This window comes from Manacus candei, unplaced genomic scaffold, assembly GCF_025592945.1.
Source record: "Manacus candei isolate 608988 ecotype Guabito, Panama unplaced genomic scaffold, ASM2559294v1 h1tg000046l, whole genome shotgun sequence".
Classification (NCBI taxonomy): Eukaryota; Metazoa; Chordata; class Aves; order Passeriformes; family Pipridae; genus Manacus; species Manacus candei.
This window is the reverse complement of record NW_026138094.1, coordinates 8351591-8378477: the sequence shown is the minus strand read 5'-3', so window position 1 is coordinate 8378477 and position 26887 is coordinate 8351591. Positions and strand designations below refer to the sequence as shown.

The 26887-nt window shown below is 40.4% G+C and overlaps 1 protein-coding gene across 1 annotated transcript in view; it reads right to left on the bottom strand.

Moving 5' to 3' along the window:
* CTXND1 (cortexin domain containing 1) overlaps positions 1-22617 on the bottom strand; it is a 34982-nt gene extending 12365 nt beyond the window's left edge. Inside the window, exon 1 of the mRNA XM_051796984.1 lies at positions 22169-22617. The gene's annotated coding sequence lies outside the window, so the exon portion shown is untranslated. The remainder of the gene's footprint in view (positions 1-22168) is intronic.
* Between the last annotated feature and the right edge of the window lie 4270 nt (positions 22618-26887).

Here is a 26887-nt window from a genome sequence, read left to right as displayed (position 1 = left end):
ATGATTTTTATTACAAATGAACCAAAACCTTGAGTCAGGACATGCATTACATTTTCCATGACAGCGCTGGCTGGAGTGAAGGATCCTGATAAGAATTTAAGGATAATTGAACTCTAGTCTATATCTCTGTAGGTAGGTAACAAATATAGCAGCCTCCAAATTTGGTGTGTCACTGAGCGAGGCCGGGGGAAAGGATAAATGGCCCATTGCTCAGACGAGTGAGGATCAGTCAGGATCCCGAGTCTGAGTCCCAGCTGTTCACTGTCTCTGCCTCTTGTCCTTTCCAGGACGTGTGGGCAATATCTGTTGTAGTAAATCAAATGTGTCCAAGACTACTTTTTGGCATCAAGACTGGCTGGTAAAGAGCAGTACACGCAAATGGGGACAAACTTTTTGTCAGGGTCTGTTGTGATAAGACAAAGGGTAATGGTTTTAAACTTCTGATTTAAAAGAAACCAGGGATTATTTGGATTAGACATAAGGAAGAAAATTTTTACAATGAAGGTGGTGAAACACTGGCACAAGTGAAACACCACAGAGAGGTGGTGGATGCCCCATCCCTGGAAACATTCAAAATCAGGTTGATGGGGCTCTGAGGAATTTGATTTAGGTAAAGTCCCGACTCACTGCAGGGGGGTTGGAACTAGATGACCTTTAAAGTCCCTTCCAACCCAAACTGTTCTGTGATTCTACAAAATACTGTTAAGCTTGACCTCTGTGACAGGTTGTTATGTTATAATTTGGTTATATGGAGGGATGGCAAATTAAACTTGCAAACTCTGAGTATCTTTTAGTTGCAGAATGTATTTATGAGAAGTGCCAGATGGATGGGTGTAAAATGCAGTTTATGTTTAATCAAAGGCAGAGAACAGTCAAAAATTATTTCTGAGAATGGTGAAGCAACAGACCACTTTCTAACTGGGATTTAGTGGCATGAGGTGGGGAGAATACTGATTTAATGACCACCAGCACAGCCTGACATTGAAGACTGTCCAAGAAGTGAAAAGCCACCCAATGACTCTTACCCTGGTTGTCATTCCTGTTTATGGGTCATGTTCCCTGGATCACCTTTAGGTGAAATCCTCAAGCACTCGTGCCCTGGGGGCTGCTGCAGGCCAGGTTATAATGTAGCATCCCTGCAGCAGCTCTGATTGGTGCTAGTGATGGCTTTGGCTGTAGCTTTTTCTGTGCTTGGGATTTTGGGGGTGATGAATGCCTTTTCATTCCCTCCTTCCCCCAAAACCCAGTCTGTATTAATGATAGTACCAAGTAGAACCACGACCTGAGTGTTACCTATGTTTTTACGTGGGTTTTTTTTTTTCTGATCATGCTCTAACTACGTGTGCAGCCTTTTCATCACATCAAGAAAGGTCCTTTCCTCAGCTGGAAGCTCATTGACTTTTCTATAAAACTTGTAGTCAGAGACACTCTTTAATTAAGACTGTACTGAAAAGAGCTTTGATTCCAGACATGTACTACAGCCTGATGTTGTTTTCTCTGTCACTGCAGCAGATTATTGGAAGTGTAGTCCTTGATTAAAAAGATTGTGTGCAATTACATTCCATCTCCACATCTTCAGCTGGATCAGTAGCCTGTCAGTGGGCCATTGGAAATCAGACTGCCAGAACCTTTGTACATGTTCAATTTACAAAAGACTGTTTTTGGCACAGCACCCAACAGTCCCAGACAGCCAATACCTTATTAATGCACCATTAGCCACAAGGAACATTTTTAAGTGAACCTAATGTACAGGGAGCGACGAGGGCTTACCTGGACTGACTCAGCAGTTTGGAAGGTCTTTTCTCCCTTGCAGAGATCACACTGACTTCTTCACCCCCTCGTAGCCACTCTTATTATTTTGGTTTCTGGTGGACTGGGTTCACTGGGGTTTGAAAGCAGGTCAGTGTGCTGAGGAATAGATACCTGATATTGGGGAGTTCTCTTTAGAATAACTGAAATGGTCAAAGGGATGATTAGTTGTTTTGTAAGTGTTTGAAGAGGATGGGACTCTTGAGTTTGGAAAAAAGGTGGCTTTTTGAGTTGGATGAGTTATGGATGACAGGTCCATAGACCCTGAAAGCACTAAACAGAGGTCTTCCCTCTGATACAGCAGTTGTGGATGTCAGAGGATGGGCTGCCAGAAGTGGCCAGGCTTACACAGTGCTCCCAGAGAGCATCTCCTCTTGGCAGTGCTGAGCTGGACAGACCACTGGTCTGACCCAGCAACAGATTTCTTAGGTTCTTATTTCTTGGATTGCTACTGCTACCTCCTGGTAACTCCCCTTAAGAAAAGAGAAGATATTTAAGGTCTGCTCCAATTTCAGCTTCAATCTCTATTTGTATCTGTAAGTAATATAGCTCTAATACTTTTAAAACCAGGCACTGATCTTCGCTTCTAGTTTAACTCTGTCTCTTTATTATCAAATATATTTATATTCAGTACAGTAATGAGATTCCTCAAAGGCTTTTTCATGCATGAAAGGAAACTAAACTCAAACAGCTCAGTCCTATGAATAATAAGGAGAGATGTGTTCCATTGGGTCTCTGCTTGTCCCCTGACTTGTATTCCTTTATTGTCACAGGCTTGTTTCATGTCCATGCTCTTGGAGGTTTAGTTAATTGCAAATGCAGGCAATGGAGAGTTGTCTTGCAACACTCTTGACTTTGGGCCAGAAGCAAGTACACCTCTAAGAGATAAAAATTACATCCCCAAATCTGTGTATGCTGAAAAAGAGAGAATTACCTTTGAGCCCCATCTCTCCAGACATGTAACTCAGTACAGATCATCCAGCCAATGATCTATAAAACTATGCAGGGAGCAAGATACGATGATACCATCAGGATTAACTAAATTTTTCTACCTCCTTTGGTGTACATCTGAGTTAAGATTTGTATTAGGATAGGAACTAAAGGACTGCAGTCATACCTCAACACAGAACTAGCCTTTTCTAAGGCAAATTTTCATATATGCACAAACGCAGACATGAATTTTTTTATTTTTTTTTTTGATTAAGTATTCTTTCTTTCCCCTTGAACTGTTTTCTCTGCAGGGTCTTCTTGATGATCCTAGTGCTGAGCCTCATGGTACAGAGTGACTCCAGATCTCCCACAGGTTCAATGTGCTGCAGCTGAGCCTGGAGCATCTGGAAGGACAGGACACTCAGCTCAAAAGCAGACCTTGCTTTTCTGTTGCTCAGCTGCAGTTCTGCCTGGTGCTGTTCCATCATTGCTGTGCTCAGAAGCTGCTCCTGCTTGTGTGCCAGCAACAGTCAGACTGCTTAAAACAGGGTTTTGATGGAGGAGAGGGATAATGAAGAGGCAGAAAGAGATTTGTAATTCCATTGTGGTTCAGCATAGGCCTTCTTTTAGAAGGCAAAAAAGGGCAACCGGTTTTCATTAGTTCTGCAGTGTTTCTGATCCACAGAAATAACAAAAACTCTGATTTTCTCCCCTGTTATTGGTTGCAGTGGTGGTGGGGGAAATGGTTCCCTCTAAAAAAACCCAGCATTTTTCTTTTGGGTTGAAATCTCTGTGTAGGTACAGCCTGGGATGCAGTGATATGCAAGATGCTCAGGTTTTGTGCAGTGGGAGCTAACAAATGTCACAGGGATTCTCTATGACAGGACAAGGCAAGGAGTCATGTTTTGCTTCAAGTTGGCTATTTAGAGCAGGATTGTTCAAGTCACTTGTAACAGGGAAGCACAGACCTCAATTTTAGATGACTTGAAGAGTCAACATTTCCAAAGGAAAGCAAATAAAATCATGTGACCTATTATTCTGAGTAAGGTGAAACTAAGCATTACCTAAGAGTAATATATTAAGAAAAGATACAAGGAAGCTCCTTTACTAGCAGAAACCTCCACACTGCCACTGTAATTCAAGTCTGTGCCTGACAGTGCTGTGCCTTCTCTTTGTCTACTCTGCAAACTGAAGTTTGCAAATGGAGATTTCATCAAGATCTCTATCCATGTACAGTGACTGCACCCGCAGCTCTGAGGGTGGGGGTCAGATATGGAAAGTAACCTGAGACTGCTATAAAATTTAGTTCTTGTAAATATGCCAAGCCTCAGAGTAGGAAAGATGTGTAATTGCTGGTGGCTAATGAAGATGGAGTTCAGGAAGGAGGCTGGAGAGCCTGCTCACAAACAGCCTGATGCATGTCATGTTACCAAGGTCAGCAACCTGTGGTGATACCCAGAGTGAATAATTGGGCTTGTGTGGCAGATCTGCCTAAGGCACCCTTCCTGGGTTGAATGAACATTGCAACTGCAAACCATTGGAAAGCAGTGAGATGTACAGCACCAAGCTAGAAAATAGCACTTTATTGGCATGCTAAAATATGGTCTGCACATGGCTGGGTACCTCTCTTTGGATGACTTTTCTCTAGCAGAGAATAATGGCTGGCTTGTATTGACTTGACTGCGAGCACCCTTGAACTAAATTAGTTTTGTAAATGTGGGATTGGCAGTGGGTGGGTTGACTACTAGAGAAATTCTTTTAATAATAAAATGCCTCATAAAAATTGCATTGACTGCAACCAGGCAGACTGTGGGCAGCTAGAATTTTCTGATTGCTTCACCTTAACCCAGTGTTTTGGGGCTAACCAAAACACAAATGTCATCATCTCTGTGGCAAATGTCCCCCATGAGCAGGAAAATCGAGGGCAGCTTTATTATTCACATGGACATCTGGTGGGTCAGAGCTGAGAAGAGGGAGATCCAATGTGATACTCAGAATGAGTAAGGTTTGTGCTTCCAAGACATCTATATGAAATCAGTGGGCTGTATAGGCTGGCAGCCTACACTTGGCATTTCCCATATTGTGCAGTGATATGACAAGCACAAACTTTAACCCTCCTCCCCCTCAGCTTTTTTTATCCCACACACTGACTCACTTCTGACTATGCAGTGAGAAAGACAGCAGAGTTTGTGCATTGCTGGGTGGGTCCCTATGTCTGAAGGCATCACCTCAAAGTCTTCCAAGGCCTCCATAAAATCAGGTCTGAGAGATAAGCAGTCTCAGGAAATCCTGCTGAACTTTCTCTCTGAGGAAAACCTTACTGCCAGAAAGGATGCTCTGATGAGAACACTGCATTCCCAAGCCAAATTGCCCTTGGTATCACCTCCCCTTCTCTGCCAGCTAATAAAACCCTAATTTTCTCAAAGGGAAGTCCAAGCAGAGTTTTGACTTTGAAAAATAAGTGCCAGCAATTACCTGATGTTTGATATGGCCATTTCTATTTGATATGCAATATTAAATAGAAAGTGTTTAAATATTACAGTAGCAGCATAAAAACTTACATTTGACCACAAAGAATGGTGTCCAAATTATTCCTTTGGCATCTTCTCTAGGTATAGTTTGAAGTAAGTCTTCCAGTAGTCTTAAGTACTGATAGGCTGTCTTGTCCCAGCTCAAAACTTCTCTTAAGCTTATGAAGCAGTTTCCTGAATGCTGCACTGGGGTGGGTTTGTTTGTATTTTTTCTTGGTGACCTGCTGCAGTGGATACCAACCAAAGAGTTTGCCAGCTTTCTTAAAAATATAACCTTGAAACTGTATTAGCAATCTGATGGTGAAATGTAGCCAGCCTATGCATATCTGTCCATCAAATGACACTGTAAGTGCCATGGTTAGGAATAAATGCAGATCTGCTTTTGAGAAATTAGGGGCATCCTTCCTACACACCACTCTGGTACATGGACCTGCCAGTTTATGCTGCAGGGACTCCCCTCCATTCCCTTCTATTTCAGATCTTCTGACAGAGCTAATTATGGTAGCAAGTGACTTGCATCGATGACATTCAGGGAAGATGAGCATTTATGGGTTTGGGAGTTCTTGTGCACTGCCCTGAATTTCAGATGCAGTTTGTTGATTGTTGAAATGCACCTGACTGGGCTGTCTTCATACACTGTTTCAAAGCAAAATAACTTGTCCTGTCTGCAAATTTTCCTTCTTCCAGTGAAAGTGTGATGGTTTGTTATTTATGTATGTTTAGGAAAACTTCGCTATATATTCACTCTTTTTACTTTACTGCCAGTCTGTTGGATAACTAATAGTCTCAGAAATGTGCTCTGTTATAGACAGGGACTCTCTTCTTTAAGCTTCAGAAACAACATTGCTTTTCTAACCCTAAAAACTTAGCCTGGGAACTGGATGGAAGTTCTTTGCTACCTCGTGAATCACCATCCTGGGAATGATTCCGCACTGGAACTTGGAACAGTCTAATAATTCAGGAGCCAGGAGACATCCTAGCTCCTCCACACACCCTGGCCTTACATATGGTGTTGCTGCATTGCTACTGGATATAAAAAGCCTACAGGATCTGTTTCAGTCAGGAAGCAGCTGGGACTGTGAATGCAGATGAGAAGTAGACTCAATTCACTCGAGTAAAACGAGGTCAATAGAAAACGAACATTATTTTCCTGTCTATAATTGCATTTTAAGTACATAATAAGTAGATGATGGTAACTATGTGCTAAAGAGTCCAACTGCTATTAATTGACTAAAATAGCTTTTGAAGGCTGTTCTGTTACGGATTTAACACAACATGGTGTTATACCATTGCACCAGGATGAGTTTGCAGTTAACAAAGTGTCTCTTCTCTGGGTCAGGCAGCTTTGAATTAACATGGTTTTCCACAACTCAGATAGTATCACTTGGTACTGACTGTCACCTGCCTTTGCCCCACTGACCTCAATTGAGGGGCAATTGCAATATATCAGCACCAAAATCCTGCTGTCTCCCATGTGAGCTGGAGGAACCTTTTCCAGTGGTTAATGTAAAGTTCAGCTGCTAGAAAGAAGCAGAGGTTAGTGGTTAGACATGACGAGCTGGGGGTATTGTGCCCAGCTGCTCTTCTCTGTATTTCTTTCCCTCTACCCCAATGCCAAATCTCTGGTATAAAAATCTGTGTTGTTTCACCTCAGTCAAAAGCATTAAGAAATTTCCCCCTTGGCAACCCCTAGCAGGTCTGGGAGTAACACAGGGAGATACTTTGAGTGACCCTCTGAGAGAGCACAGGGTCAGCCACACCAGCAAACTGCAGGGGCTCTGCCAGGAAGGGGAGAGTGATGGATGGTTTGGGATGGAGAGGTGGAAATAATCATTTATCCCAGGCCATCAGAGTGAGGGTAACCATGTCTGGCTCTGTCCTGGTAAACAGTGCATTGAGTTACAGAAGCATGGGGAGATGGGAATTGAGTTTCTCCTCTGTGGGCTTTTCAGACCTGGGACTCCATCTGTTCTGGGCTTACATTTCGTGTCTCAGAGATGGGGAAAAAATAGGTGTTTTCTTTGTAAGATGAGATAGGAAAGTCAAGTCTTTTTTCTCTCTCTGTGCATGGAAGATACATAGACAGATGCTCCTAATGTTGGAAAAGTAGTTTTCTGTAGGGTCCTAGAATGAAAACATTATTTATCCTACCCTTGTCTAGAATGAAGGCTTTTGTTCTCCAGCCAGAGAATGAGGAGTGCACTTCTGAAGTGTCTTGAAGTTGGCTGCAGTACAGGTTGCTCAGTATTAATTAAAAAAAAATAATAACAGCATAATCACCACGGCAATACCAGCCCAGTGTTTTACCCCACCTTTTTAAACAGACTAAATAAATCACTGACTTAATAATTTTCCATGAAGTAGCGTGGCAACCGCTTCAGTTCACTGGCACTCACGCAGACAGCAGAGTCCTGGTGGAACTTGAACACCCACATTTGAAAAGGCAGCATCTCTGTGTTTTGTATTTTAATTGCAGAGCCTTAAATCACACAGCCCATCTAGCTCTAGGCTCTCTGTCTCAGCTGTATCTTATGTTAACCTGTTGTCAAAGCAAATTTGATTTGCAAATATACAAGAGCCGGGGTGATATTTTAATTTTAGATCACTTATCTGAATGCAATTTTCACATAAGGATTTAAGAACATGCCTGACTTTAAATAGGTCTTCAGGGTGGCCCTGAGAATAAAGCATTAAGGACAAGATATATAATTGCATTCAGGTTCCTGAATTCTTGTAGACTTGAATAAGAACAGGGATTCCTAGGAAGGATTCAAGAACCAAACTATTCCTATACCTCTGACTTTTAAACTAAGTCCAACTAATACTGTCAGATTTAAATTCATGCCCCGAGTATGTGCTTGGTTTGCTGGGTGGCACCTAGAACAGACTGTACATTGCAGTCTCTGGACTGGATATGTTGCTTCTCTCTCTACCTCTGTTTTTGAATATCAAGGCAGAAAATTGAAGCATTGCTAATTACAAGCTGGAAGGAACTTTTAAACTCTGAAGATTAATGTGTTTATCTGAAATCCTCCTTGGAATTCAGATTATTTTCTCGTATCTCAAGAAACAGTGACCATCTCTTTCCTGTAGGTCAATGTGTATGAATTAATCTAAATCCATGTGAAAAATTGTATGAGATTGAGCTGAACAAAAAAATCGTAAATCTATGCTGACCAGGCATATTTTCAAAAAAAAAAAAGGCTTAAAATAACCTGCTTAGTAAATGAATACAAAGCCTTTGACATCATAGGTGCTTCAGACTAACATCCATACAGCTGGTAAAATGGAAGTTTGTCATCCTGACTATTAAATGGAAGGAAGGTCAGGGAATTAATTAAGCAAATATATAGCAAGCCTGACCTAGCAGTCATTAGAAACTGAAATCAATGGGTATTTGTCTTGCAGGACAAAACCATTACTGCTTACAGTAACATTAAAGAACTGTGGACTTGGACCAAGTAGATAGAAATCTATTTTGGAAGGCTTTTCTTCCTAGCACAGGACCTTTTCAAGAGCATTTAACCGGACTTTTCCATTTTGGAACTGAATGGTAAATCCTATCCCACAATTACCGAGACCGCAGCCTCACATAACCCCTTCAGTAGCATTTCCCCTAAACAAGAGCCAGTTTGTCAGCCTCTGACCTTATTACTATGAAAGCCAGAGTTCATGTACCAAAAAGAGAACTCCCTGGGATAAGCCTTTGGCCAGAGTTGCAACAAGTTCTAAGTTTCAAACTCCAGTGATGTCAGTAAATGACAAAACCAGCCTTAGCTCCTGAGATGTGCTGAAGTTCATGAATGGCAGTTCTTTCATTGCCATACCTCAGAAGCTGGAGTTCCATACTCTTATTTGGGAGACATGCAATAAATAATATCAATACCAATGGACTTGCATATGCATTTTCAGCCTTATTTTGCATCTTGGTGAGATGTTGCTGCCAGTTTTGATCATGTAGGATCATGTCTACGGTGTCTCTGAACCCTTTTCAAGGATGGAAGTCATCTCCAGGCTCCTGAAAGAACAGAGTATCCTGCATTTATTGCTCATTCTATCACAGGCTGCTCTTAGGTCAGTGAATGATTTCTCTGTGCATTTAACAGGACACAACATTGATAACTGCCATTAGATGTTTCAAGTGCTAATCTTTTAAGAAGAAAAACTATTTAGCTTTCAGATTCATTTGCTTATACCCTAAATGTTGCAGGACTCTAATTGTAGATATAGTTCACCAAATGCTGGACTTGGTGACAATAATGCAATCTGGGAGCATTTCACTGGAAGCACTGAGCAGTAACTGGGAATAAAACTTCTCCCTGCTTGATGTGGTTCAGCTGTAGATAGAGAAGACTATGTGCTTTGGATATTCCCTATGCATTCCTCTTCAGTGGTTCCCTTCCTGTTATTTTGATTTATTTTTTTTTTCTGGCATAAACTTAACATAAGACAGTGCTGTGCAAACTTGATAACCTCAAGGAATTATTTGGGACACAGTGATCTAGGCATAATTCTGTCCTCATTTATCCCCATAAACAACAAAGTCCATAAATCACCTTCCATCTGCTTTGGCATGCAGTGGCACTCAGGAAAATGCAATGCAGAGCTCTCCATCATGCAAATGTAAGCTGGGACCCTGTGGCCAGTTAAGTCAGCAACATGAAGGCTTGCTCCCAAACAGCAAGCAGAGAAAAACACAAGAGGAAATCTCAATTCCTCCTTCCTTTCTTATTTTTATTTTCGTGTATATAAAAAAACCCCAAACAAACCAAATCACACAAAACAATGCACGTACATACTAGAGCATCTATCTATTGATCTGCCTCTACCTTAAAACCATCCTTTTCCTCTTTTGACACCCTCTGAGGTTGGTGAATTTTATGAATCCTCTTTTAAAATATGGGAGAACTGAGCTCTGTATAACGCCAGTTTTTTGGGGGGGGGGGAGGGTGGAGGGGAGTGGTGGTGGTGTGGGGTTTTTAAGAGAAAAATATTTGTAAGGGTTTGACTCTGGATACCTAAGTGATTCTCCATTCTGTCCAGAAAATTTAAAGTCAGAACTATAATATTTGGCTGTTAATGCAGCAAATTAGGTGAGCAGGGTGTTGTACTGCTGCGATTTGAGCACTTTGGAACCGCTGAGGCATGTTAAAATACTTTGATACCATTTGATGAATAATAAATGTATTTATTATTGCTGTGCCGCTCAAGCAGGGAAAACATCAGCTTGCATGGAAATACGTCGGCAACTGCTATGCAGCAAAGAGAAGTTGATTATATACAAATCTTTCCTGTGGCTGGCTTAGAAATGTTTTCTTGAGTGCCTTTTGCTCATAATTCCTTCCTCTTTGCAAAGGAGAATTGCGGTTTTCCCTCTTTGCATGCACTTGCACTTCCTTGCCTTTTTTAGTTCCAGCAACTGGAAACTATTCCTTCATCCTTCTTTTCTGTAACCTGGTGAAAAAGTCCTTTTATTCCTTCACAATTTCCTTTTCTAAACAGCAACCAGCAAGGACTTTATGGAGCAGTGATTTTCGCAGCACCCTTTCAGTGTCCCTGTAGTTGTTCTGCTGGACAAGCAAATGCAGCGTATTTTGAGAAGGATCAGAATTACTCCAGGTTTTCTGCTCTGTACTCATGCTAGTGTTTTAAACATAGCTTCTCAGAAAGTTACTGAGATCTGGAAGTACATAAAAAAAGAGATATATGGGATTATCTTCTCCATTTTGACGTGATTGTTATTCATTCAAACACATTCTCACCCGCTAAACGTGTTTTTTTACAAGACCTTTACTAGTTACTTAACAGCCTGCTTGCCAATTTGTTTATGGGCTCAATAAGTGACATGTTAATCAAATATAAGTTTATATTAGCCAGAGCTGTGGAGGGAACTAAAGGAAAGTGCTAGTACAACCAGAAGAAACTATAAGAATAGAAATCAAAATTTTTGCCAAGAAAATCTGTTTAGAGCTAGAATTCATCCTTCATACTTAGTTCTTCAAATCAGGGGCAAACTCATTAAGATAATCTTACAAGGAGATTAAATGAAAAAAAAAAAGCAATAGTCCATGTTATATGAGAAAAGTAAAAAAAAAAAAGTGTAGAAACTTAGAAACTAGATGGTCCTCCTCCTTTTTCCTCTGATATGAGCTGTGGTTAGAACATTGACTTATTTTTTTATTTCATGATAGTACAAATATGGGAGATCCTGGTTAAGAAAGCTTAATTCTGATTTCACTTACGTTAGTAAGTAGTGGATCAGACCTTACTTTCCTCATGTTTGGTCTTCTAATATTATTCCATAATTTAAAATTCTCTTTGATTTGGCTTTCAAGGTAAAGAATATGCTCAACAGCAGCAGTGACACAGCACTGACATGCACTCTGGAGGACTGGCATAGGCATTTGAAGCCTTGTTTGCAGCTGCTCCTGTTTTCTCATCTCTTTTACAGCAGCATTTTGCAAAAATCCATTCTTTTAGACAGAAATGCTTTAATAATGGAGGAAAAACAAAAGTTTAGAATAGAAAACTGTTGTTTGCTGCTATGAAGTAAGGTGGGAGATTAAATAATAGATCATGCACAGGAAAGGTTCAAAATTAATCTAATCACTCAAAAATGCTGAAGGAACAGCCGCTCTTATTTCCCCCTGCTGGTTACTACTCTATTTTATGGCTTAAACTGCTCTAAAAAGTGCTGACTTTCTCTATGCCATAGAACTTCCAAATATTTCAGAAAAGTGCTATTGGGCAGTTGTGTAATAAAATTAACGTCTGCTTGCAGTCATATATCCTGCTGCTGTCCAAAGATCCTCTTCTCTCAGGACACCCAGTGAATTTAATAGAGCTGGGGAAGAAATTTTTCTTTTCCTGATCAGTCTTATCACATTTTCCAGACATTCCATGGGTAGGACACTTTGTTGGATCATATGATGAAGAGGGGAAAGAACAAGGAAAATGTTGTGGCCAAGCAGCTGGGACTCTAGTTTGGTGCTTTAGAAGAATTCCTTCCAACACAGCCCTTTCCTCCCTGAGGAAGAGGACACCTTGGTGGTGCTGCTCTAACTCCAGAGTAAGGCAATCCTGGTTTTCTTGCAGAAAACAGATTTGAAATACCATATTAACTGTATTTGGTTATTGCCCATGATCCTTGCCCAGAGAAACAGAGATGGCAGTCCTTTGAGAGGTTCCCAGGGCTTCTCTGCCTCTTCCTCCCCATTTCTGAGGAGTTACCTGGAGTTATTACCTGTCGTGTGATTTTTCAGTTAAGGTTCTGCAACACCATCTACCTTGCAGCTGAAAAGATGCTTTCAGCTGATGCTGAGCCATTTGAGGAGCTCTATGTGCCTCCAAACAAGGCCACTTGGCCCATCTCAAATCTGGCCACTTCACTACCCTGGACATGCACAGACTCTGTGTCCTCCAAACGTGCTGTTCCTGTGCTTGCCACTGATTAATGTCCAGGATCTCCTTAGAACAGACCTCACCACGGTGTGAACTATTTTACATATCATGAAACTAGTAGGAGCAGATGTGACTTGCAAGTGGAGGAAGAAAGAAAGTGTTGAAAGTAACAGGGTTTTTTTTAAAGGGATAAAAAACAGTAGGTGAGGCAGCACGAATTCCTGTAGTTTATTGGTTTTTCTCTCTTTGCAGGGTGACTTGCTCCATTGCCTCCTATTATGTTTACTAATGGGTAGCTTAAATTGTCAGTTAAGCTACCTCTCAATATAGCCAGAGGTTTTAAAGTAGGAACATAAGGAGATTACAGGAACAAATTGTCAGGAGAAAAGAAAGCTAAAGACAACGGTTCTGATCCTTATGCAAATAAGGAAACAAGACTTTCTTTACACAGAGTATCCCATTCTTACCAAATCCAACAGATAAAATTCTGCTAAAGTGCCAGTGTTATTTCCTTCTCTGATATTAATTTTAAAAAACTGCTGCAGGCATGGATGTTTTGCAGATACTTGCTTAAGATACAAATAGTTGTCCACATGTAAGTAAGAAAATACAATATTTTCCTTGCTGAGAGATGGAAAATCACTTGGAAAGTTCTTCTGCGCTGTGTCCAAAATATCAGCAAAGCATTTGTGTACTTCAGAGTCCCAAGGCAATGTTCTGAGAATGATGCCAACCATCATTGATTTTCATTTCAGAATGATTCCTTAAAAAAACTATTTTCGTTTGAACAACCAAAAGAAGGCATGAATTATTCCCTTTCTCAACATTTCCATGTGCTCCTTCTCTGACAACTACCCACATAAAAGCTTTATCTTTAGGGGGTGAGTAGTGGGGCACGCAGAAAATCACAGGTTAGTACAAAAATGGTGGAGTGGATTTTTTGGCATGTGTGTGTTTTCTGACAGCCTCTAACGTTCCCCTACCCACACTGGTGGTCACTTAATCCCTACACCTGAGAAAGGTGGGCTTCAAGACGGCTCCAAGTTCAGCTGGATCAGTTAGACCTGGGATTACCCCTTTGTGACATTAAAATGTCAATAATGTATGCACCAACCTTGCCAAATCTCTCTCTGTCCTCTGCTTAGAAAGCATTGACTCCACAAAACCTCCTTTTAGATGCCAAATTCATTTATTTCAACTCCTGTTCTGGAGTTGGCTTCCAAACAGACTCCACAGCAGTTTGCTACAGCACTTGTTTCCAGTTGGCCAAGTTTGAAGTGCACTGGAAAGGCTCATGTTTCCTGAAGATGAAAAAGTTTCTCTTTACTTCATTCACCTGAAAAAGTGGCTTTCAAAGCTGTGTTAGAGCTATTTCTAGCAAAGTTCATGTTGATGTGTTTCAGTTATTGCTATCACATAACACATAACGTGGCCGTAACTGCAGATGGGGTAGGGAACTTTTTATTAGCATATTACTTCCAATATAGTAGGGTTATGTTGCCAACACAGCAAGCAACCAAGGTCATGGATCTTTAGAATTTACTTCTTGTCATCTGAGACAGAGTAATAGACTGCTTATGAGCTCTCAGTCCATCTCGGAAAACCAAATAAGTTCAAATCACTAAATCACAGAGTTCATAAAAAAAGCTCAGCCTAGGTTGGTTGCACCTGTGGTTCCCTTACACAGCCAGTCTGTCACATTCAGTCTTAAACTAACTCCTGTGATTTTAGCTAAGAAGAATTCAATGTGGTTCTCTGTTGCCAAACTGCCCAGTGAAGTCACTGGAGCACATAGAAATGATTTTGAGGGTGGCATGTTTACACACTCACATTAATTTTGAATCTGTGGGGCCAGGTTGCTATGGTAACAATGGTACCTGTGGTGTAGATAAATGGTGAGTCTGATCCTTCATATTTACAAGTGATGGGAAGGCTGATAAGTTCCACCTACACTTGTACAGCATGTCCAGATGCTTGAAACCCAGGGAAGTATCACAGAACAATTCGTTCCATGCCCAGTACATGGATACTTCAGCATTAACCACAAGAAAAAAAAAGAAGCCTAACAGACAGTTGAGGTGTTTTCTTAAGAACAGTGTCTGCTTGATTAAATATCACCCGAAAACATAACATCACTTATAAAGCTAGATCCCAGCTGCATGGGAAGCAGAACAGCTGTTCTGTTGAGTCAGACAGCAGGTTTTGGTGCAATCTCTGCTGTATTTAATCTGTACTTCTCTTGCCCACGGGCCAGGGCAGAGAGCAGAGCTCGTAAGGTACTATTGCTTCAGGTCTACAAGCTCCAGGAGGGAAGTTCAGAGTGTTGAAAACAAAAGAGGAATAGAAAAGCTCTGAGTGTTCTTTGTTTCATGAGAAACTTAGTCTATTCCTTTCATAATGTGGACAAATGCTACAAAAAGTTTGTGTTGTTTGTGGGCTCCAGTGGCTCTCAAGTCCTTCCTAGTTGCCTGTTTAGTGGGCAGCTGGTGGAAACACCAAAGATGAACCCTGAGGTTTGCATCTGTGTGTGTGTACAGGTACACAACTATATATTAAATGCCCTCTCTGTATTTTACTTTTATTCAACCCCTTACTCTTACAGCCAGTGATGGTTTCTGTATGAATTGTGCTTTTTAACAGCCAGACAGTGTCCTTTTGAATCAGCCATGGTGTCATGGGGTAGTTTTGGAGACAAATGCTGATATCAGCCATTCCCTGACTTGTTGCTGTACAAGTCTGTCCAGAAAGCTTGAAATGAAGCGGTGTGTGAGCATTCCCCTTCCCGTGGCTGCTGCTGAAATGCTCAGCTGCTTTGTCAAGACAGACAGGTGTATTCAGCTGGGACCCATTCAGGTGACACGCTGCTTTTTCTCTTAAAGACAATAAACGCTTTAGCACTAAATACAGTTTAAGGAAACTTCATGTGGATATATGCTTCTTGCATTTTCCTTCCAAATCGTGACTTACTGGAGGTTTTTTTTTGGGTTTTGCTTCTTTTAGAGAACCTGCTTCATTTGTATGCACTTAGTATTTCTTACCAAAATCTCAGGTTTACAGGGATTATATAAAGTAAATGCTTAAAAAAAAATACATTCCCTTGCTGCTTTTCTCTACATTTTGAGATCTAAGGATGTCTAAAGGGCTTTTAAAATCAAATCCCAGGCTATAGAGTACTATAGAAAACACCCTCCCTAGGCACAGTATTTCTTCATAAGAAAAGTTATTCCATCTACTTAAATTCCATCTGTAACCAAATTTTATTTGTGCCTGTATTATGCTTTCATTCATCTTCTAACATATTATTTCCTTTGTTCTACACATAATTTAAATCAAAACACTATTAGGAAACAACAGGATGGTACATAAATTAATTGTGTACAACAGTCCCATTATGAATCTTTAATGTATGTGCAAGGACTTGAGCAAATAAAGGCCCTGAGGAGAGCTGGGTGTTTGCACAGCAGGGGCTGCTCACCATGGCCAGGGTTTGCAAGGTCATGATCTCCTGCACTTCTTTTTTCCTGCACCACAAGCAGCAGAACTTTTGCAAATGCCAAGTGGCTGTAGATTACCAAAAATACTGTCAACATAACTTCCATAGAAGTCTCTTAGGTTCTGATGCAGTCAGTGGGAGTCTCCTCATTGCCTTCCACAGATTTGGGATCAACACCCTAAGCAGAAGGCAGCTGGGGAAAAACTCCTTTACAGATGCAATTATGGGTTCTTTTTTTTGTTTGGTTTTTTTTTTAACTTCCTATTAGCAACCTGTTCCCCATTCTCCAGGCAATTCTTAAAAGGGTTCATTACTAAGATCTGGCAGGAAGCGAAAGCAGGTGTTTTCAAACAGGAGAATCTGCTTCTTCCCAGAAAATACCCATGGTGAACATGGAGATGAGAACTGTAAATGCTGTAACGGTGTGACAGAGTCTGAATGGGGGAGAATAAAATGCTAGTCATCTTCAGTGTGCTGACCAAATACAGCACATGAAAAGAGCAAGGGGAAATCTTTCTGAATACTTTTGCAGCTGAACAAGGGTTGGATCAGCTTTATTTGTGTATTTTCTTTCTGGCTGTCTTTTTGCTTGCAACTTGCAAAACTGTAGTGATGATATCGTGAACTCAGAGGCAGAATATAATCCAGAAAACACTATTTTCTGGTGGTTTGCTGATGCAGACAGTAGAAAATCTCTCAATTTGTCTTCCTAGGAAACATTTCCACTGGCTGTAAGACAGAAAGATGGGCATGTAAAATTGTAAACAAACAGCAAAAAAGAAAGCAACGTTTTGTAAAATTGTGATTCTATATATAGGGGTTATCTAACTTTTAGCCATGTGTGATTTTCATATGCAGTGATGCTTTTGAAGCTCTGCTGAAGTTACTGTGCAAGGATATAAAATTCCTTTTTACAAAATGCTCTCATATGCTTCTAGATGAAATTTTTGAAGCATAAATCCTAAAGAATCCCCCAAAATAGAAGAGAAAATGAATACAAGGTTTATTTTTTTCACAGTTCAGTCTTTTTGATTTGGTTTATTTGAGTTTCATGACTTTGAGTAGTTATGATTTGTCATTATTTGGACTTCTAATAATGGGAGATGCTTTCCTGACAAATCTTGTTGACAAAAACTGGCTCCTTCTGTGTTGAAAGCTAAGATTTCCTCTTCTTTTCAGTGCCACTGTTTTTTGAAGTCTCTGTGGCTTCTGGTTCTCACCAGGATTTTCAAAAATCACTTTCCTGGAAGTGTTCAAAGCCAGGTTGGATGGAACTTTGATCAACCTGGTCTAGTGGAAGGTGACCCTGCATGTGGCAGGAAGGGGGATTAAGGCCCCTTTCATCCCAAACCATTCTGTGATTCTAGGATGGATCTCCTCCTAGCTGAGCAATGTTCAGACTGAGGGTGAATTCTAAACTAAACTGGTGAAAATCCAGAAAAATTCTGCAACATATGGTGTGTTATGGTTATTTGGTAAGAAGTCATAGATATATTGGTGATGCTGACAAAGGGAGTGGGAGCTTGAATTTGAATATGGAAACAAAATATGGTGACATCAGTTACTTTAGACTGGTTTATAATACAAACTGAATGTGTGATGCAGCATATTCTCAAGTAATCATGAAATCAATCAGACAGGGCAGGGAGAGAAATGGGAGGCTTTTCCACCAGATAATTTAAATTTGCTTGAGTATGGGGTTCTTTACAGTCATCAGCACTGATTGAAAGTCTAAAGTAAAGCTTTGAAGGAAAACCTGTGATTTATGATAAAAAGAAATACGTAATTCTGTGTTTCTAGCAGAAGAAATGTGAGCATCTGTGTTTTCAACAACTTTCTGTCTCATTTCTTCATCTTTCCCTCTGAACAAAATGCCAACTGACAATGGGGATATGATGTTCTTCCTGTCCAGGAATCTCTCTGGCAGACTACTATGAATTCAGAGTATCCATGGATAGGACCCCCAGAGGTTTTGTCTCCCCAGAGCTGGACAAAATAGATTTGAAACTCAAATGCCAAAATAATGCTGAGAAAAGGTGTGTGTCTCTGCAGCCATTGTTTAAGTACACTCTTGTTTAGTTCACATGCTGTTTCCTTTGTATTTGCATTCAAAATGAATGAAAACATTAATAAATGTTCCGTGAAATAACTCCTGGAGATTCAGAGCTGAGCAAATGGCATTTGGAGTTTCTTCTGGATGTTTCAGTGAAAATCAGATATCTGATTTGTAGTTTGTTACTGATGATCAAGTTTGTCAGAATACATATTTTCAAAGCCTTATTTTAAAGTTCAACGTATTGAATTATCCTCCAAAAAACCAGATGCCAGAATTCTTGCCTAAAGCTTTAAGAAACAGATATAGGAGGTGGTGGAATCACAGGCTGGTTCTTCTGCATCTTCTGGAGGTCGACTGCCTTACCAGGTGCACTTTGAAGGTACCTTGCAAATCGTAGAGTGTGATCTTTCTAATTCTGCCTGGTTTTTGGGTGCATATCTATACTTTTTGAACAACACTTGAAAAAGGCAGGTACATTGTTTTTTGCTCCTGTTTAAAACAACAGCTCAGGCAGCATGCTTTAGGAAGTTCTCAATCTTAGTCCTTTAATCCTCCTTGAATACTATTGCACTGCTGCTTTACTCACAGTGGGTTCTGGGGTTTGTGTGGGTGTGGAAAGTGAAGTGAGTCACTGTGGCAAAAGAAATATCCTGAATTGTAGCTATTACAGAGTATTAAGTAATTGCCCTTGGTAAGAAGTGATAGTAGAAAATAATAGCATATTCATTTTGTTGTTAAAAATGGACTGTCTAACCATATATCTGAAAATCCCAATTAAAGTCAATCTTGATGCTCACAGCAGATAAGTATAATGAAGATTCTAAGAGATCTGCTTTCATACATATGAATAAAATAATTACTATGCAGCATATCTAAGTAGTTGACGCCATCAGAAAGTCTACCCTTGAACAACAAGAAAGGAAAAAAATGTCCTTTCTTTTGTAGTCAGAAAGAAAGTCTTGACTATGTATGTGGCACATTTTGGACGTCACTAGCTGTAAGATATATTTTTTTATAAACATGACAGCTCTACTAAGGATGGTACAAATATTCCCTGCTCTTGTACAAAGGCAGCCAAACTCATCTCTTTGAGAGTGTGCCGAGTGTCGTATCTTTTAATGTAACATCCTCTGCACCGTTGGTTCCTGGTGCAACTGTGACACACGTTTTCACTGTGCTTTGAAATTATGCAGCATGTTTATCCACCCACTGGATATTCTTTTATGCAGTTTTGTAAGGGAAGTTGTATCTCTTGTACTTGAATGACACGATGGTGCAGTCGTATTTCATACTGTCAGGGAATGTTATCAGTGCTTCTACACGGCAAAAACTGGTAGAAATACAGTGATGCAAATTAAAGCAGTTGAGGTGACTACAAATGTTAAGCAACTGCTCTTCATTAATTAAATTGACTTGCTACTCATTACTGGCAATATAGGATAAAATTAGTAAACTTCCCTTTGTGTGTATCTCTCCGAGGCTGCAATGCAATAAAATGAACTTGACTTCCAAGGAAAAGCTCCTGCCAGAGTTACTTACAGACAAGATGAAGAAGTGAAAACGTTTGTTTACCAATATACTTACTCTAGACTGGGAAATTAGATTTTATTCCTAATGTGCTCCATTTTACATTTGACATGAACAATAATATTTAGCAAATAATTCTGAGGTTCCAGTTCAGGAAACACATTTTGATTAGAGACTCAGAATTGCATGAAGGCATAAAACCAGCCATAATCTTTCTTTTTGTCTGGTGATTCTCATTATAAATCCAATGTTCTTCCAACATCCAACTCTTATTTGCATTTCTTTTCCTCCCCCACTTTTTTTCCTCAGAGAAAATAATTTGAAAACAGTAGCTTGTCAAATTACTGGAATTAGTTTACCTGAAAATATCTGATGATAATGTCATCAAAGCTGTGTGTTCTGAGCATATTTTAGTTACAGGTAAAATCCCCGCTCTTTCCTCATGACAGATAAACCAACACTAGGTTAATAATGCTCAGTTAGAGATATCTTATAATAAATCCTCCTATGTTCTAAATTCTTTACTGGCTTTGCTGGATATCTAGATGGAGAAAACAGGAACAGATGAGACACACACGGATTGTGAACCTGTGACTGGAAAAACTGTACTAATCCTAGGTTCAGGTCCTTGAAGGAGAGCAGCTATAACACCTACTAAATGCCCATAAACAGTCAGGGAGAAGTTGGGATTGGAGAAAAAAGGAAGAGGGGAGCAGATTAGATTGAGATGTGATTCTCCCTCCTTGTAGATTTGTCCATCTTCAAAGTTGTACAGCTAATGAAGAATAATTATTGCTTATTAATTGCTCATTAGCTTAACAATTGCAACTCAATAGCACTATATGTCACAAGGCTTCTCTTAGGCAAAAAGAAGAAAATTCTCTTGACTGCAGCATCAGAGGAAATAGCTCTTAGCAGCACCTGAGTATCAATCCCGAGGAGAAAAGACTCCAAGACGTGCATGTTGCACAGGAGGGAAAAGGTGCCAGAACTTCCAGGGTGTTTCTTGGTGTCATTATCTGTGCCTGGGACCCAACATTACACACATCTTTCAGCAACATGTCTGCAAAAACTCTTCCAGCAGAAACTGAACTTCATTTGTCTAATTGCTGAGAATTACCCCTTCAAATATAGTGACACTACAGATTTTGCTCAAAGCTAAAATGACAGATATATCAGAGGAATTTTTTTCATTATGTTAAGACTTCCTATAAGTTTCACGATAGTTTACAATAACTCAATAAACCCTAACTTTAAAACAAAAATTGAGTTGGAAAATCAAAGACTGCTTTCATTAGTACTCCTTTACAGGAGACTGATGACTATTTAGTATTGACATTTGACTGAACAGCAAGAAAAGGATCCCTAACTTTTGGCAGTTGCATGTTCTGCTCTCTTAAAAATTTAGCATACATTGCCTTAAAGAGTTAAACATGCCTGAAGCCCAAAATGGCAGTGAGGCTCAAGGCAGGCAGTTATCCTAAAGCCAGAGCCTCATAAGTCACTGAGAAAGCTGTATCAGGAAACCAGAGGAGTGAAGCTTGGTATTAGTCCCTAAATAACAGAACAAAAACTGCATGGTAAAATTTGCTTTAAATGCTGCAGTTTCTTCCAAAGGCCTGCAATTACTGCTCAAATGCTAATTTTGCAAACACTTTCAAACTCTGTAAAAATCCCTCTTCATATAAACCAAACTTTAAATCATGCTTTCCCTCTCCTACTCAGTACAAACAGAAAGCTGCTGCTGCAGAGTACAAAACCAGAACATCTGAATCTGAAGAAAGCCACAGCTATGCTATGATAAAGTACTGCTTACAAACATTTCTCTACTAAAAAAGCATCTGCAATTTCAGACCACAGTGAACAATTTACCACAAACTAGAAATTAGCCATATGTGCTGAAGTGAAATAAAAGTATTATCCATCACTGAGGCACTCGTTCACATAGTTTCAATGTACAATTTATCATTATCCAAAGGCACAGCCCCTGTAAATCCAGCATTAGAGTACCAGTACAGAAAATAGTTTGCACCCAAGCACAGGAAGCATGCTGCATGATTCAGAAGGAGAACACAAATGTCCGCTGACATTAAGTTATTAAGCACCATCTCTGAACAAACACTGTCAAACATGACTATAGAAAAAACCTACAAAGAGAGCAGTATTAGTTCAGCACAGGACACACAAGCAAGTGCTCCCCTGCAACACCCACACATGCACACAAAGCAAACCATACAGTCCCTGTCACTGCATATTGACTTGATCCCTTCACTTCATTTAAAAACAACAACAACAAAAAATCATGCAGCCCTGACACTGCTCCCGGACTGGAGGTTGTCTCTCTCCCAGCAAAAGCTGCAAGGTTTCAGCTCCCGATTAGCTCAGGGAACCGGTGCCTGCTGCAATATCCCAGTCACTTACTGCATTGCTTTTCAGCGGAGCGAAAGTGGCTGCTCTTCCCGGGCACACATGGCTCACTCAGCTGGAGGGTTCTCTATTCAGCACAATTCAGCTCCAAAGTCTCTGCATGTGGAGGGGAATTGTCTGTGCTCTGTACTGGGGGTTTCTGGCTGCAGTGGCTGCTCACCCTATCCATTGCCTCTGGTGTATGCTAAGTAAGCAATCCCCTGGGTCTTCATAACGAAAGGATGAAGAGTCACAGCTTTCGAGAGCAGATAAGGTGTTCTGCCGAGAGCCTCTGTGCTTCCATGGCATTTTAAAGGCAAAGGGGCTGGGAATGCTTCATCTTGCTTTACAGTTCTTTATCGAGCAAGTTGTCGTATTCTGTAACTTACAGTCGAATTCGCAGCTGAACCCTAATTTTTTTGTTTCAGAAAGAGCTCAAGTTAGCATTACAAATTCAAGCCAATGCATTTTTTAAATGCTGAGGAACACTGTTTCAAATGAACTAAATCTTCTGTTTTTCAGAAGTACAAGTGAAGGGGAGGGGTTTCCTAGCTCTGAAACGGACTGTACCAGCCCTGCTGGAGACGGTCAAAAAGTAGTAGCCTAAAACTTCAAAGATTTTCACATCCCAGATTTAACAGGCTCAAAGCTTTGCTCCCGTCTTGAAGGAGGGACTGTCACCCTTGTCCATTGTCTGCTGAGTGTCTGACACCGTATGGGGGGTCCTGCATGCAGACAAGGTAGAAATAATGAGCAGCAATAATAAGGAGGCAGAATGAGCAAGAGTCACAGTGAATAATTTCTCATTAGGGATCCTAATCTTTCACTGCACGGAGGTGTTTGACTCTGTGCCTTTGGGAAGCACTGGGGGAATTGCACTTGCTTTCCCTGTAACCGGCTGGAGTGAGGTGCAGGACGGGCGGATTTGTGAAGCTGAACTGCCGCCCTCTACCACCCTGACCTTCAAAGGGACTCACAGGAGAAAAGCCCCATTCTGGGGCTGTGCTTACCTGTTACCCAGGCCTGCTAATGCTAATTGTGCCTAACCATGCATGGCAAACCTGTGAAAACAAATACATTGCAGTCCTGCGGGCAACAGTGAGATACTTCCTCCACTTAGGCACCCCCAATAGGTAACACAGCAGTCATTACTAAACATTTCCGAAGAATTAGGTGTTGTGGAAGGTGTCGATTAGGGCCCCCAGGCTCTTGGGCAGGGGAAATTTTCTCTGCCACTGGAGGGAGCATTAAGATATCATGAGAACAGCAGCAGCTTTGAGTTGGTGAGAGAAGGTTTTGACTCCTTTAGCAATGGCTTTGAGCATCCCCGGGGGCTGATTATCCTTTCAGATAGCACAGGGAAATCCCAGCCACCAAAACAGTGTGGATAATAAATTTTACAGGACTACTAATTGGATCCTTTAGAAAAAGGGCAGTCAAGGACAGACATCTAGAAAGAGACCATCGTGTCTTTTTTCCTTTGGAAAGTGTTTTATTACCTGGAATTTCTGTACAAATGCAGCTTTCTACAATACCCCTCAGCATCGTTGGTCCTGTACCTATTGTTTACTGTGCTGTAACTTCTCCCTGTGAAAATGCCAAAGATACTCAGTCTTCCTGCCTGACAGATGTTACTGGAAAGGTGCTGCTTTACACTTTCCCAAAAATAACACCTCAGAAGAGAGGGGAAACCAGCACATATTGGTGTCAGTGCCCATGGGTTCCTATGATTTGTGAAGACATTCCTGTAGTAGAAAAACTGACCTTTTTTTCTCACCCTTGTGCTTGCAACAGTGTTTAGCACCTCAAGGTAACAAATTTGTTGAGTCATAGAAAGTAAGAACCAACAATGCTGCCTTGAATTTTAAGTTTGTTTTATACAGTAATTATGTATTATGTGTGCATCTTAACTTTTAAAATGCAGACAAGGCACAGTCCCTGTCCCAAGGAGTATCCAATGAAGTCAGGCAAAATGATGCAGACATGTAACAACCAGGATTGCCAGGGGACAACCTTGCTGCAAGCAAAGCAGGAAAACCTGGATGGATTTGGGAGCCACAGCACTGGTAGCAGAAACAATTAACGCACACTGAAGGATCTCAGCTTTTATAAGACCCTGTAGAAAGGAGCTCCAATTCTTCTCTTTATTCCTCCCTCACCCTTTTGGAGTATATTGATCCTTCTAGTAAGTCCATTTACTTTCCTTGGTTGGGGGATAAACTATAATGGATTTCTTTGAAGTATGAGTTGGACAAAAATAATCAAGTCAGCAGCGTAATTAGGTGTGGACCTTTTTAACATTCCAGGAGACACCAGCCCTGGCCATGGGCAGATAAGTAGTCATTCTAACAAGCATAATAATCTCATGTTCTGGAGCTGTGGTGAGGGAAGGATTATAGGTTGCAATGGATCATTTTTCTCTGGTTTTCTGGGCTCCTTGCCTCAGTTCAATAACACAGAAAGTCTGCTATGCTAACACATCACTTTACTTTCTGCTGGTTAACAGTATTTTAAACCCTGAAAACAAAGAACCAAGCAACTGATTTACTGGGGACAAGGCACAAAGGACAACAGCATTGACTCAAAGCCTCTAGGAGACATTTATCATTTAAGAGCACAGTTGAGCCCCCACCCAAAACCCCCACAAGAACAAAAGAAACCCCAAACTGTCTATGTGGTCATTTCAGTAAAAAATAAACATATTGTAAAATAACTGTCACATTTAAGGAACAGACCAATAAATAGCCTGGGAGTGTGGGGCTGTCCGTTTGTTGTTGTGTGGGGAGGTAACAGTGACTAAGAAATAGTATTGCACAAGATGATTTAACTGAGGAGATTTTCCAAGCCAGCCACAGAGTATATTGTATTCACAAACTACAATAAAGGAGAATTGAATTTTAACCTTCCTGTTAGAGAAATATAAAGGATTTATAATTGATTCTGGAGGTGTAATATTGAGGAGAGCCATATAGTGCAGAGTGCTTGCCTGTGAGAAAAGTAAACTAGTTCATGTATGACTTTATGTTTATTGTAAATGTATTTATTTATTTGTCATGAATACATAAAGATTTACCTAGTAACAATGTATCTGTGTCAAGCAGAGATTCCATACACTTAAAAGAATTTGGGAGCACCCTGGGTATGCCTTTACTGAGTTAATGTTACAGGTTAATTGTGGTTGCATTTAATATTCCTAGAAATAGCCTGGGATAACTTGTGTACAGCAAGATGAAGAGCATGGCCTGCACAGTGGGAAGCTGAGCTGGAGGCCAATGTCTGCAGGAAGATCACGTTGTCACTTCTCTTTCAGGCAGGGAAGAGAAAAATGGGGAGAAAGGCACTGAGCAAACGCTTATCATGTCACTTGAGTCATCAGAGGACTCAGAGAGTACAACTTCAGGTTACAAGCCAAGAGTGCTTTGTGCCTCCTTCCAAAGTTAGGCAAAAGATCATCCTTTTCCCTTACTTATTTAAATAAATTATGTAATTCAAATTTGAATTATTCTCTTGCTTCGTCATCTTTCAGCTGACTCTGTGGTCAGCTGCTCACTGCAACTTATAGAAATCAAGGACTAGAAGAAGGACTTCCTTGCTGCACGTCATCTTGTGGTGGCAATTAGAGGAAAATAACTATAAAAAATAGACATTTGCACATTGAGTTAGGACAATAATAGTTTGTTGGATGTGTAAGATCAGATTTGCATACACACTGAATTAAACTTGTCACGGTTGAACTGTGTTTAATATGTGAGATGGACACCAATTCATAGCAGTACCACTAATGATCTGCATGCTGTTATTCCAGAATAATTTGACCTAAGTTGAATGACAAATGCCTTAATTTTCAACATAAGCATAAAACTATGAACGAATCATTTAGAACTCTGCTTTAAACACGTCTTTACTTATTTCAGATGACTTTTCCTGGATATGCTTATGTAGTCAGACAAAAGTGGATGCATGGGAATAATGTTTGTCTCCTCTAGGACATTCTCAAATCTTTCTTAAACTGATTTCATTCTATTCCATTTGAGATATTACAGTTTGTGAAGATGAGGAGAAAAAAGAACTGAGTATTTAGTCAGCAAAGCATCTCACTTGAATTAGAGATGTGCTTTCTAATTTAATGGGACACTTAACTGTGGGGATCAATATCTTAATTAGCTAATATTTTTCTCTTAAATTAGCAGATTGCATAGTCTTCTATAATCTGTTTCAGCTTTTCTTCTTGAGTTTCTCTTGGTGCTCTTACTCTTATTGACATGCTACAAATAAAATTTGTTATTTAATTCACAACTTTTCATCCATAATGTTTTCCAGTTCATAAGTCCAGCTTTACTTTCCTTACCCTTTCCAAATGGTTGTTATGTCTCAGACCAAGAATGAGAGGAAATCCTCCTGTCACAGGGGAAAATCCAGGTATGTCCCCAGTTTAAAACTGGAAGTGGGATCATGGAATTTGAACTTGGTCTAACAGAATATTTAAGATCAATTTACAAAAATTGTAGTCCCTGTGCCCAAAAATGCATTGGACCCTTCAGAGCTGATGAGAAGGCAAGCCCAGCCCTAAAAAACCCTTTGAGTTTGGCAAAGGCATGTGCTCTGAGGGGATGTGGGATGCTACAGTTTTGTATTTCAGGATGAGGGGAAAAAGAGCAAAGTGTTCCTGAGGAAAGCAGATGATGTGAATGGAAAGGCATGCAGACAGCCACGACTGTCCATGAGATCAGAGAA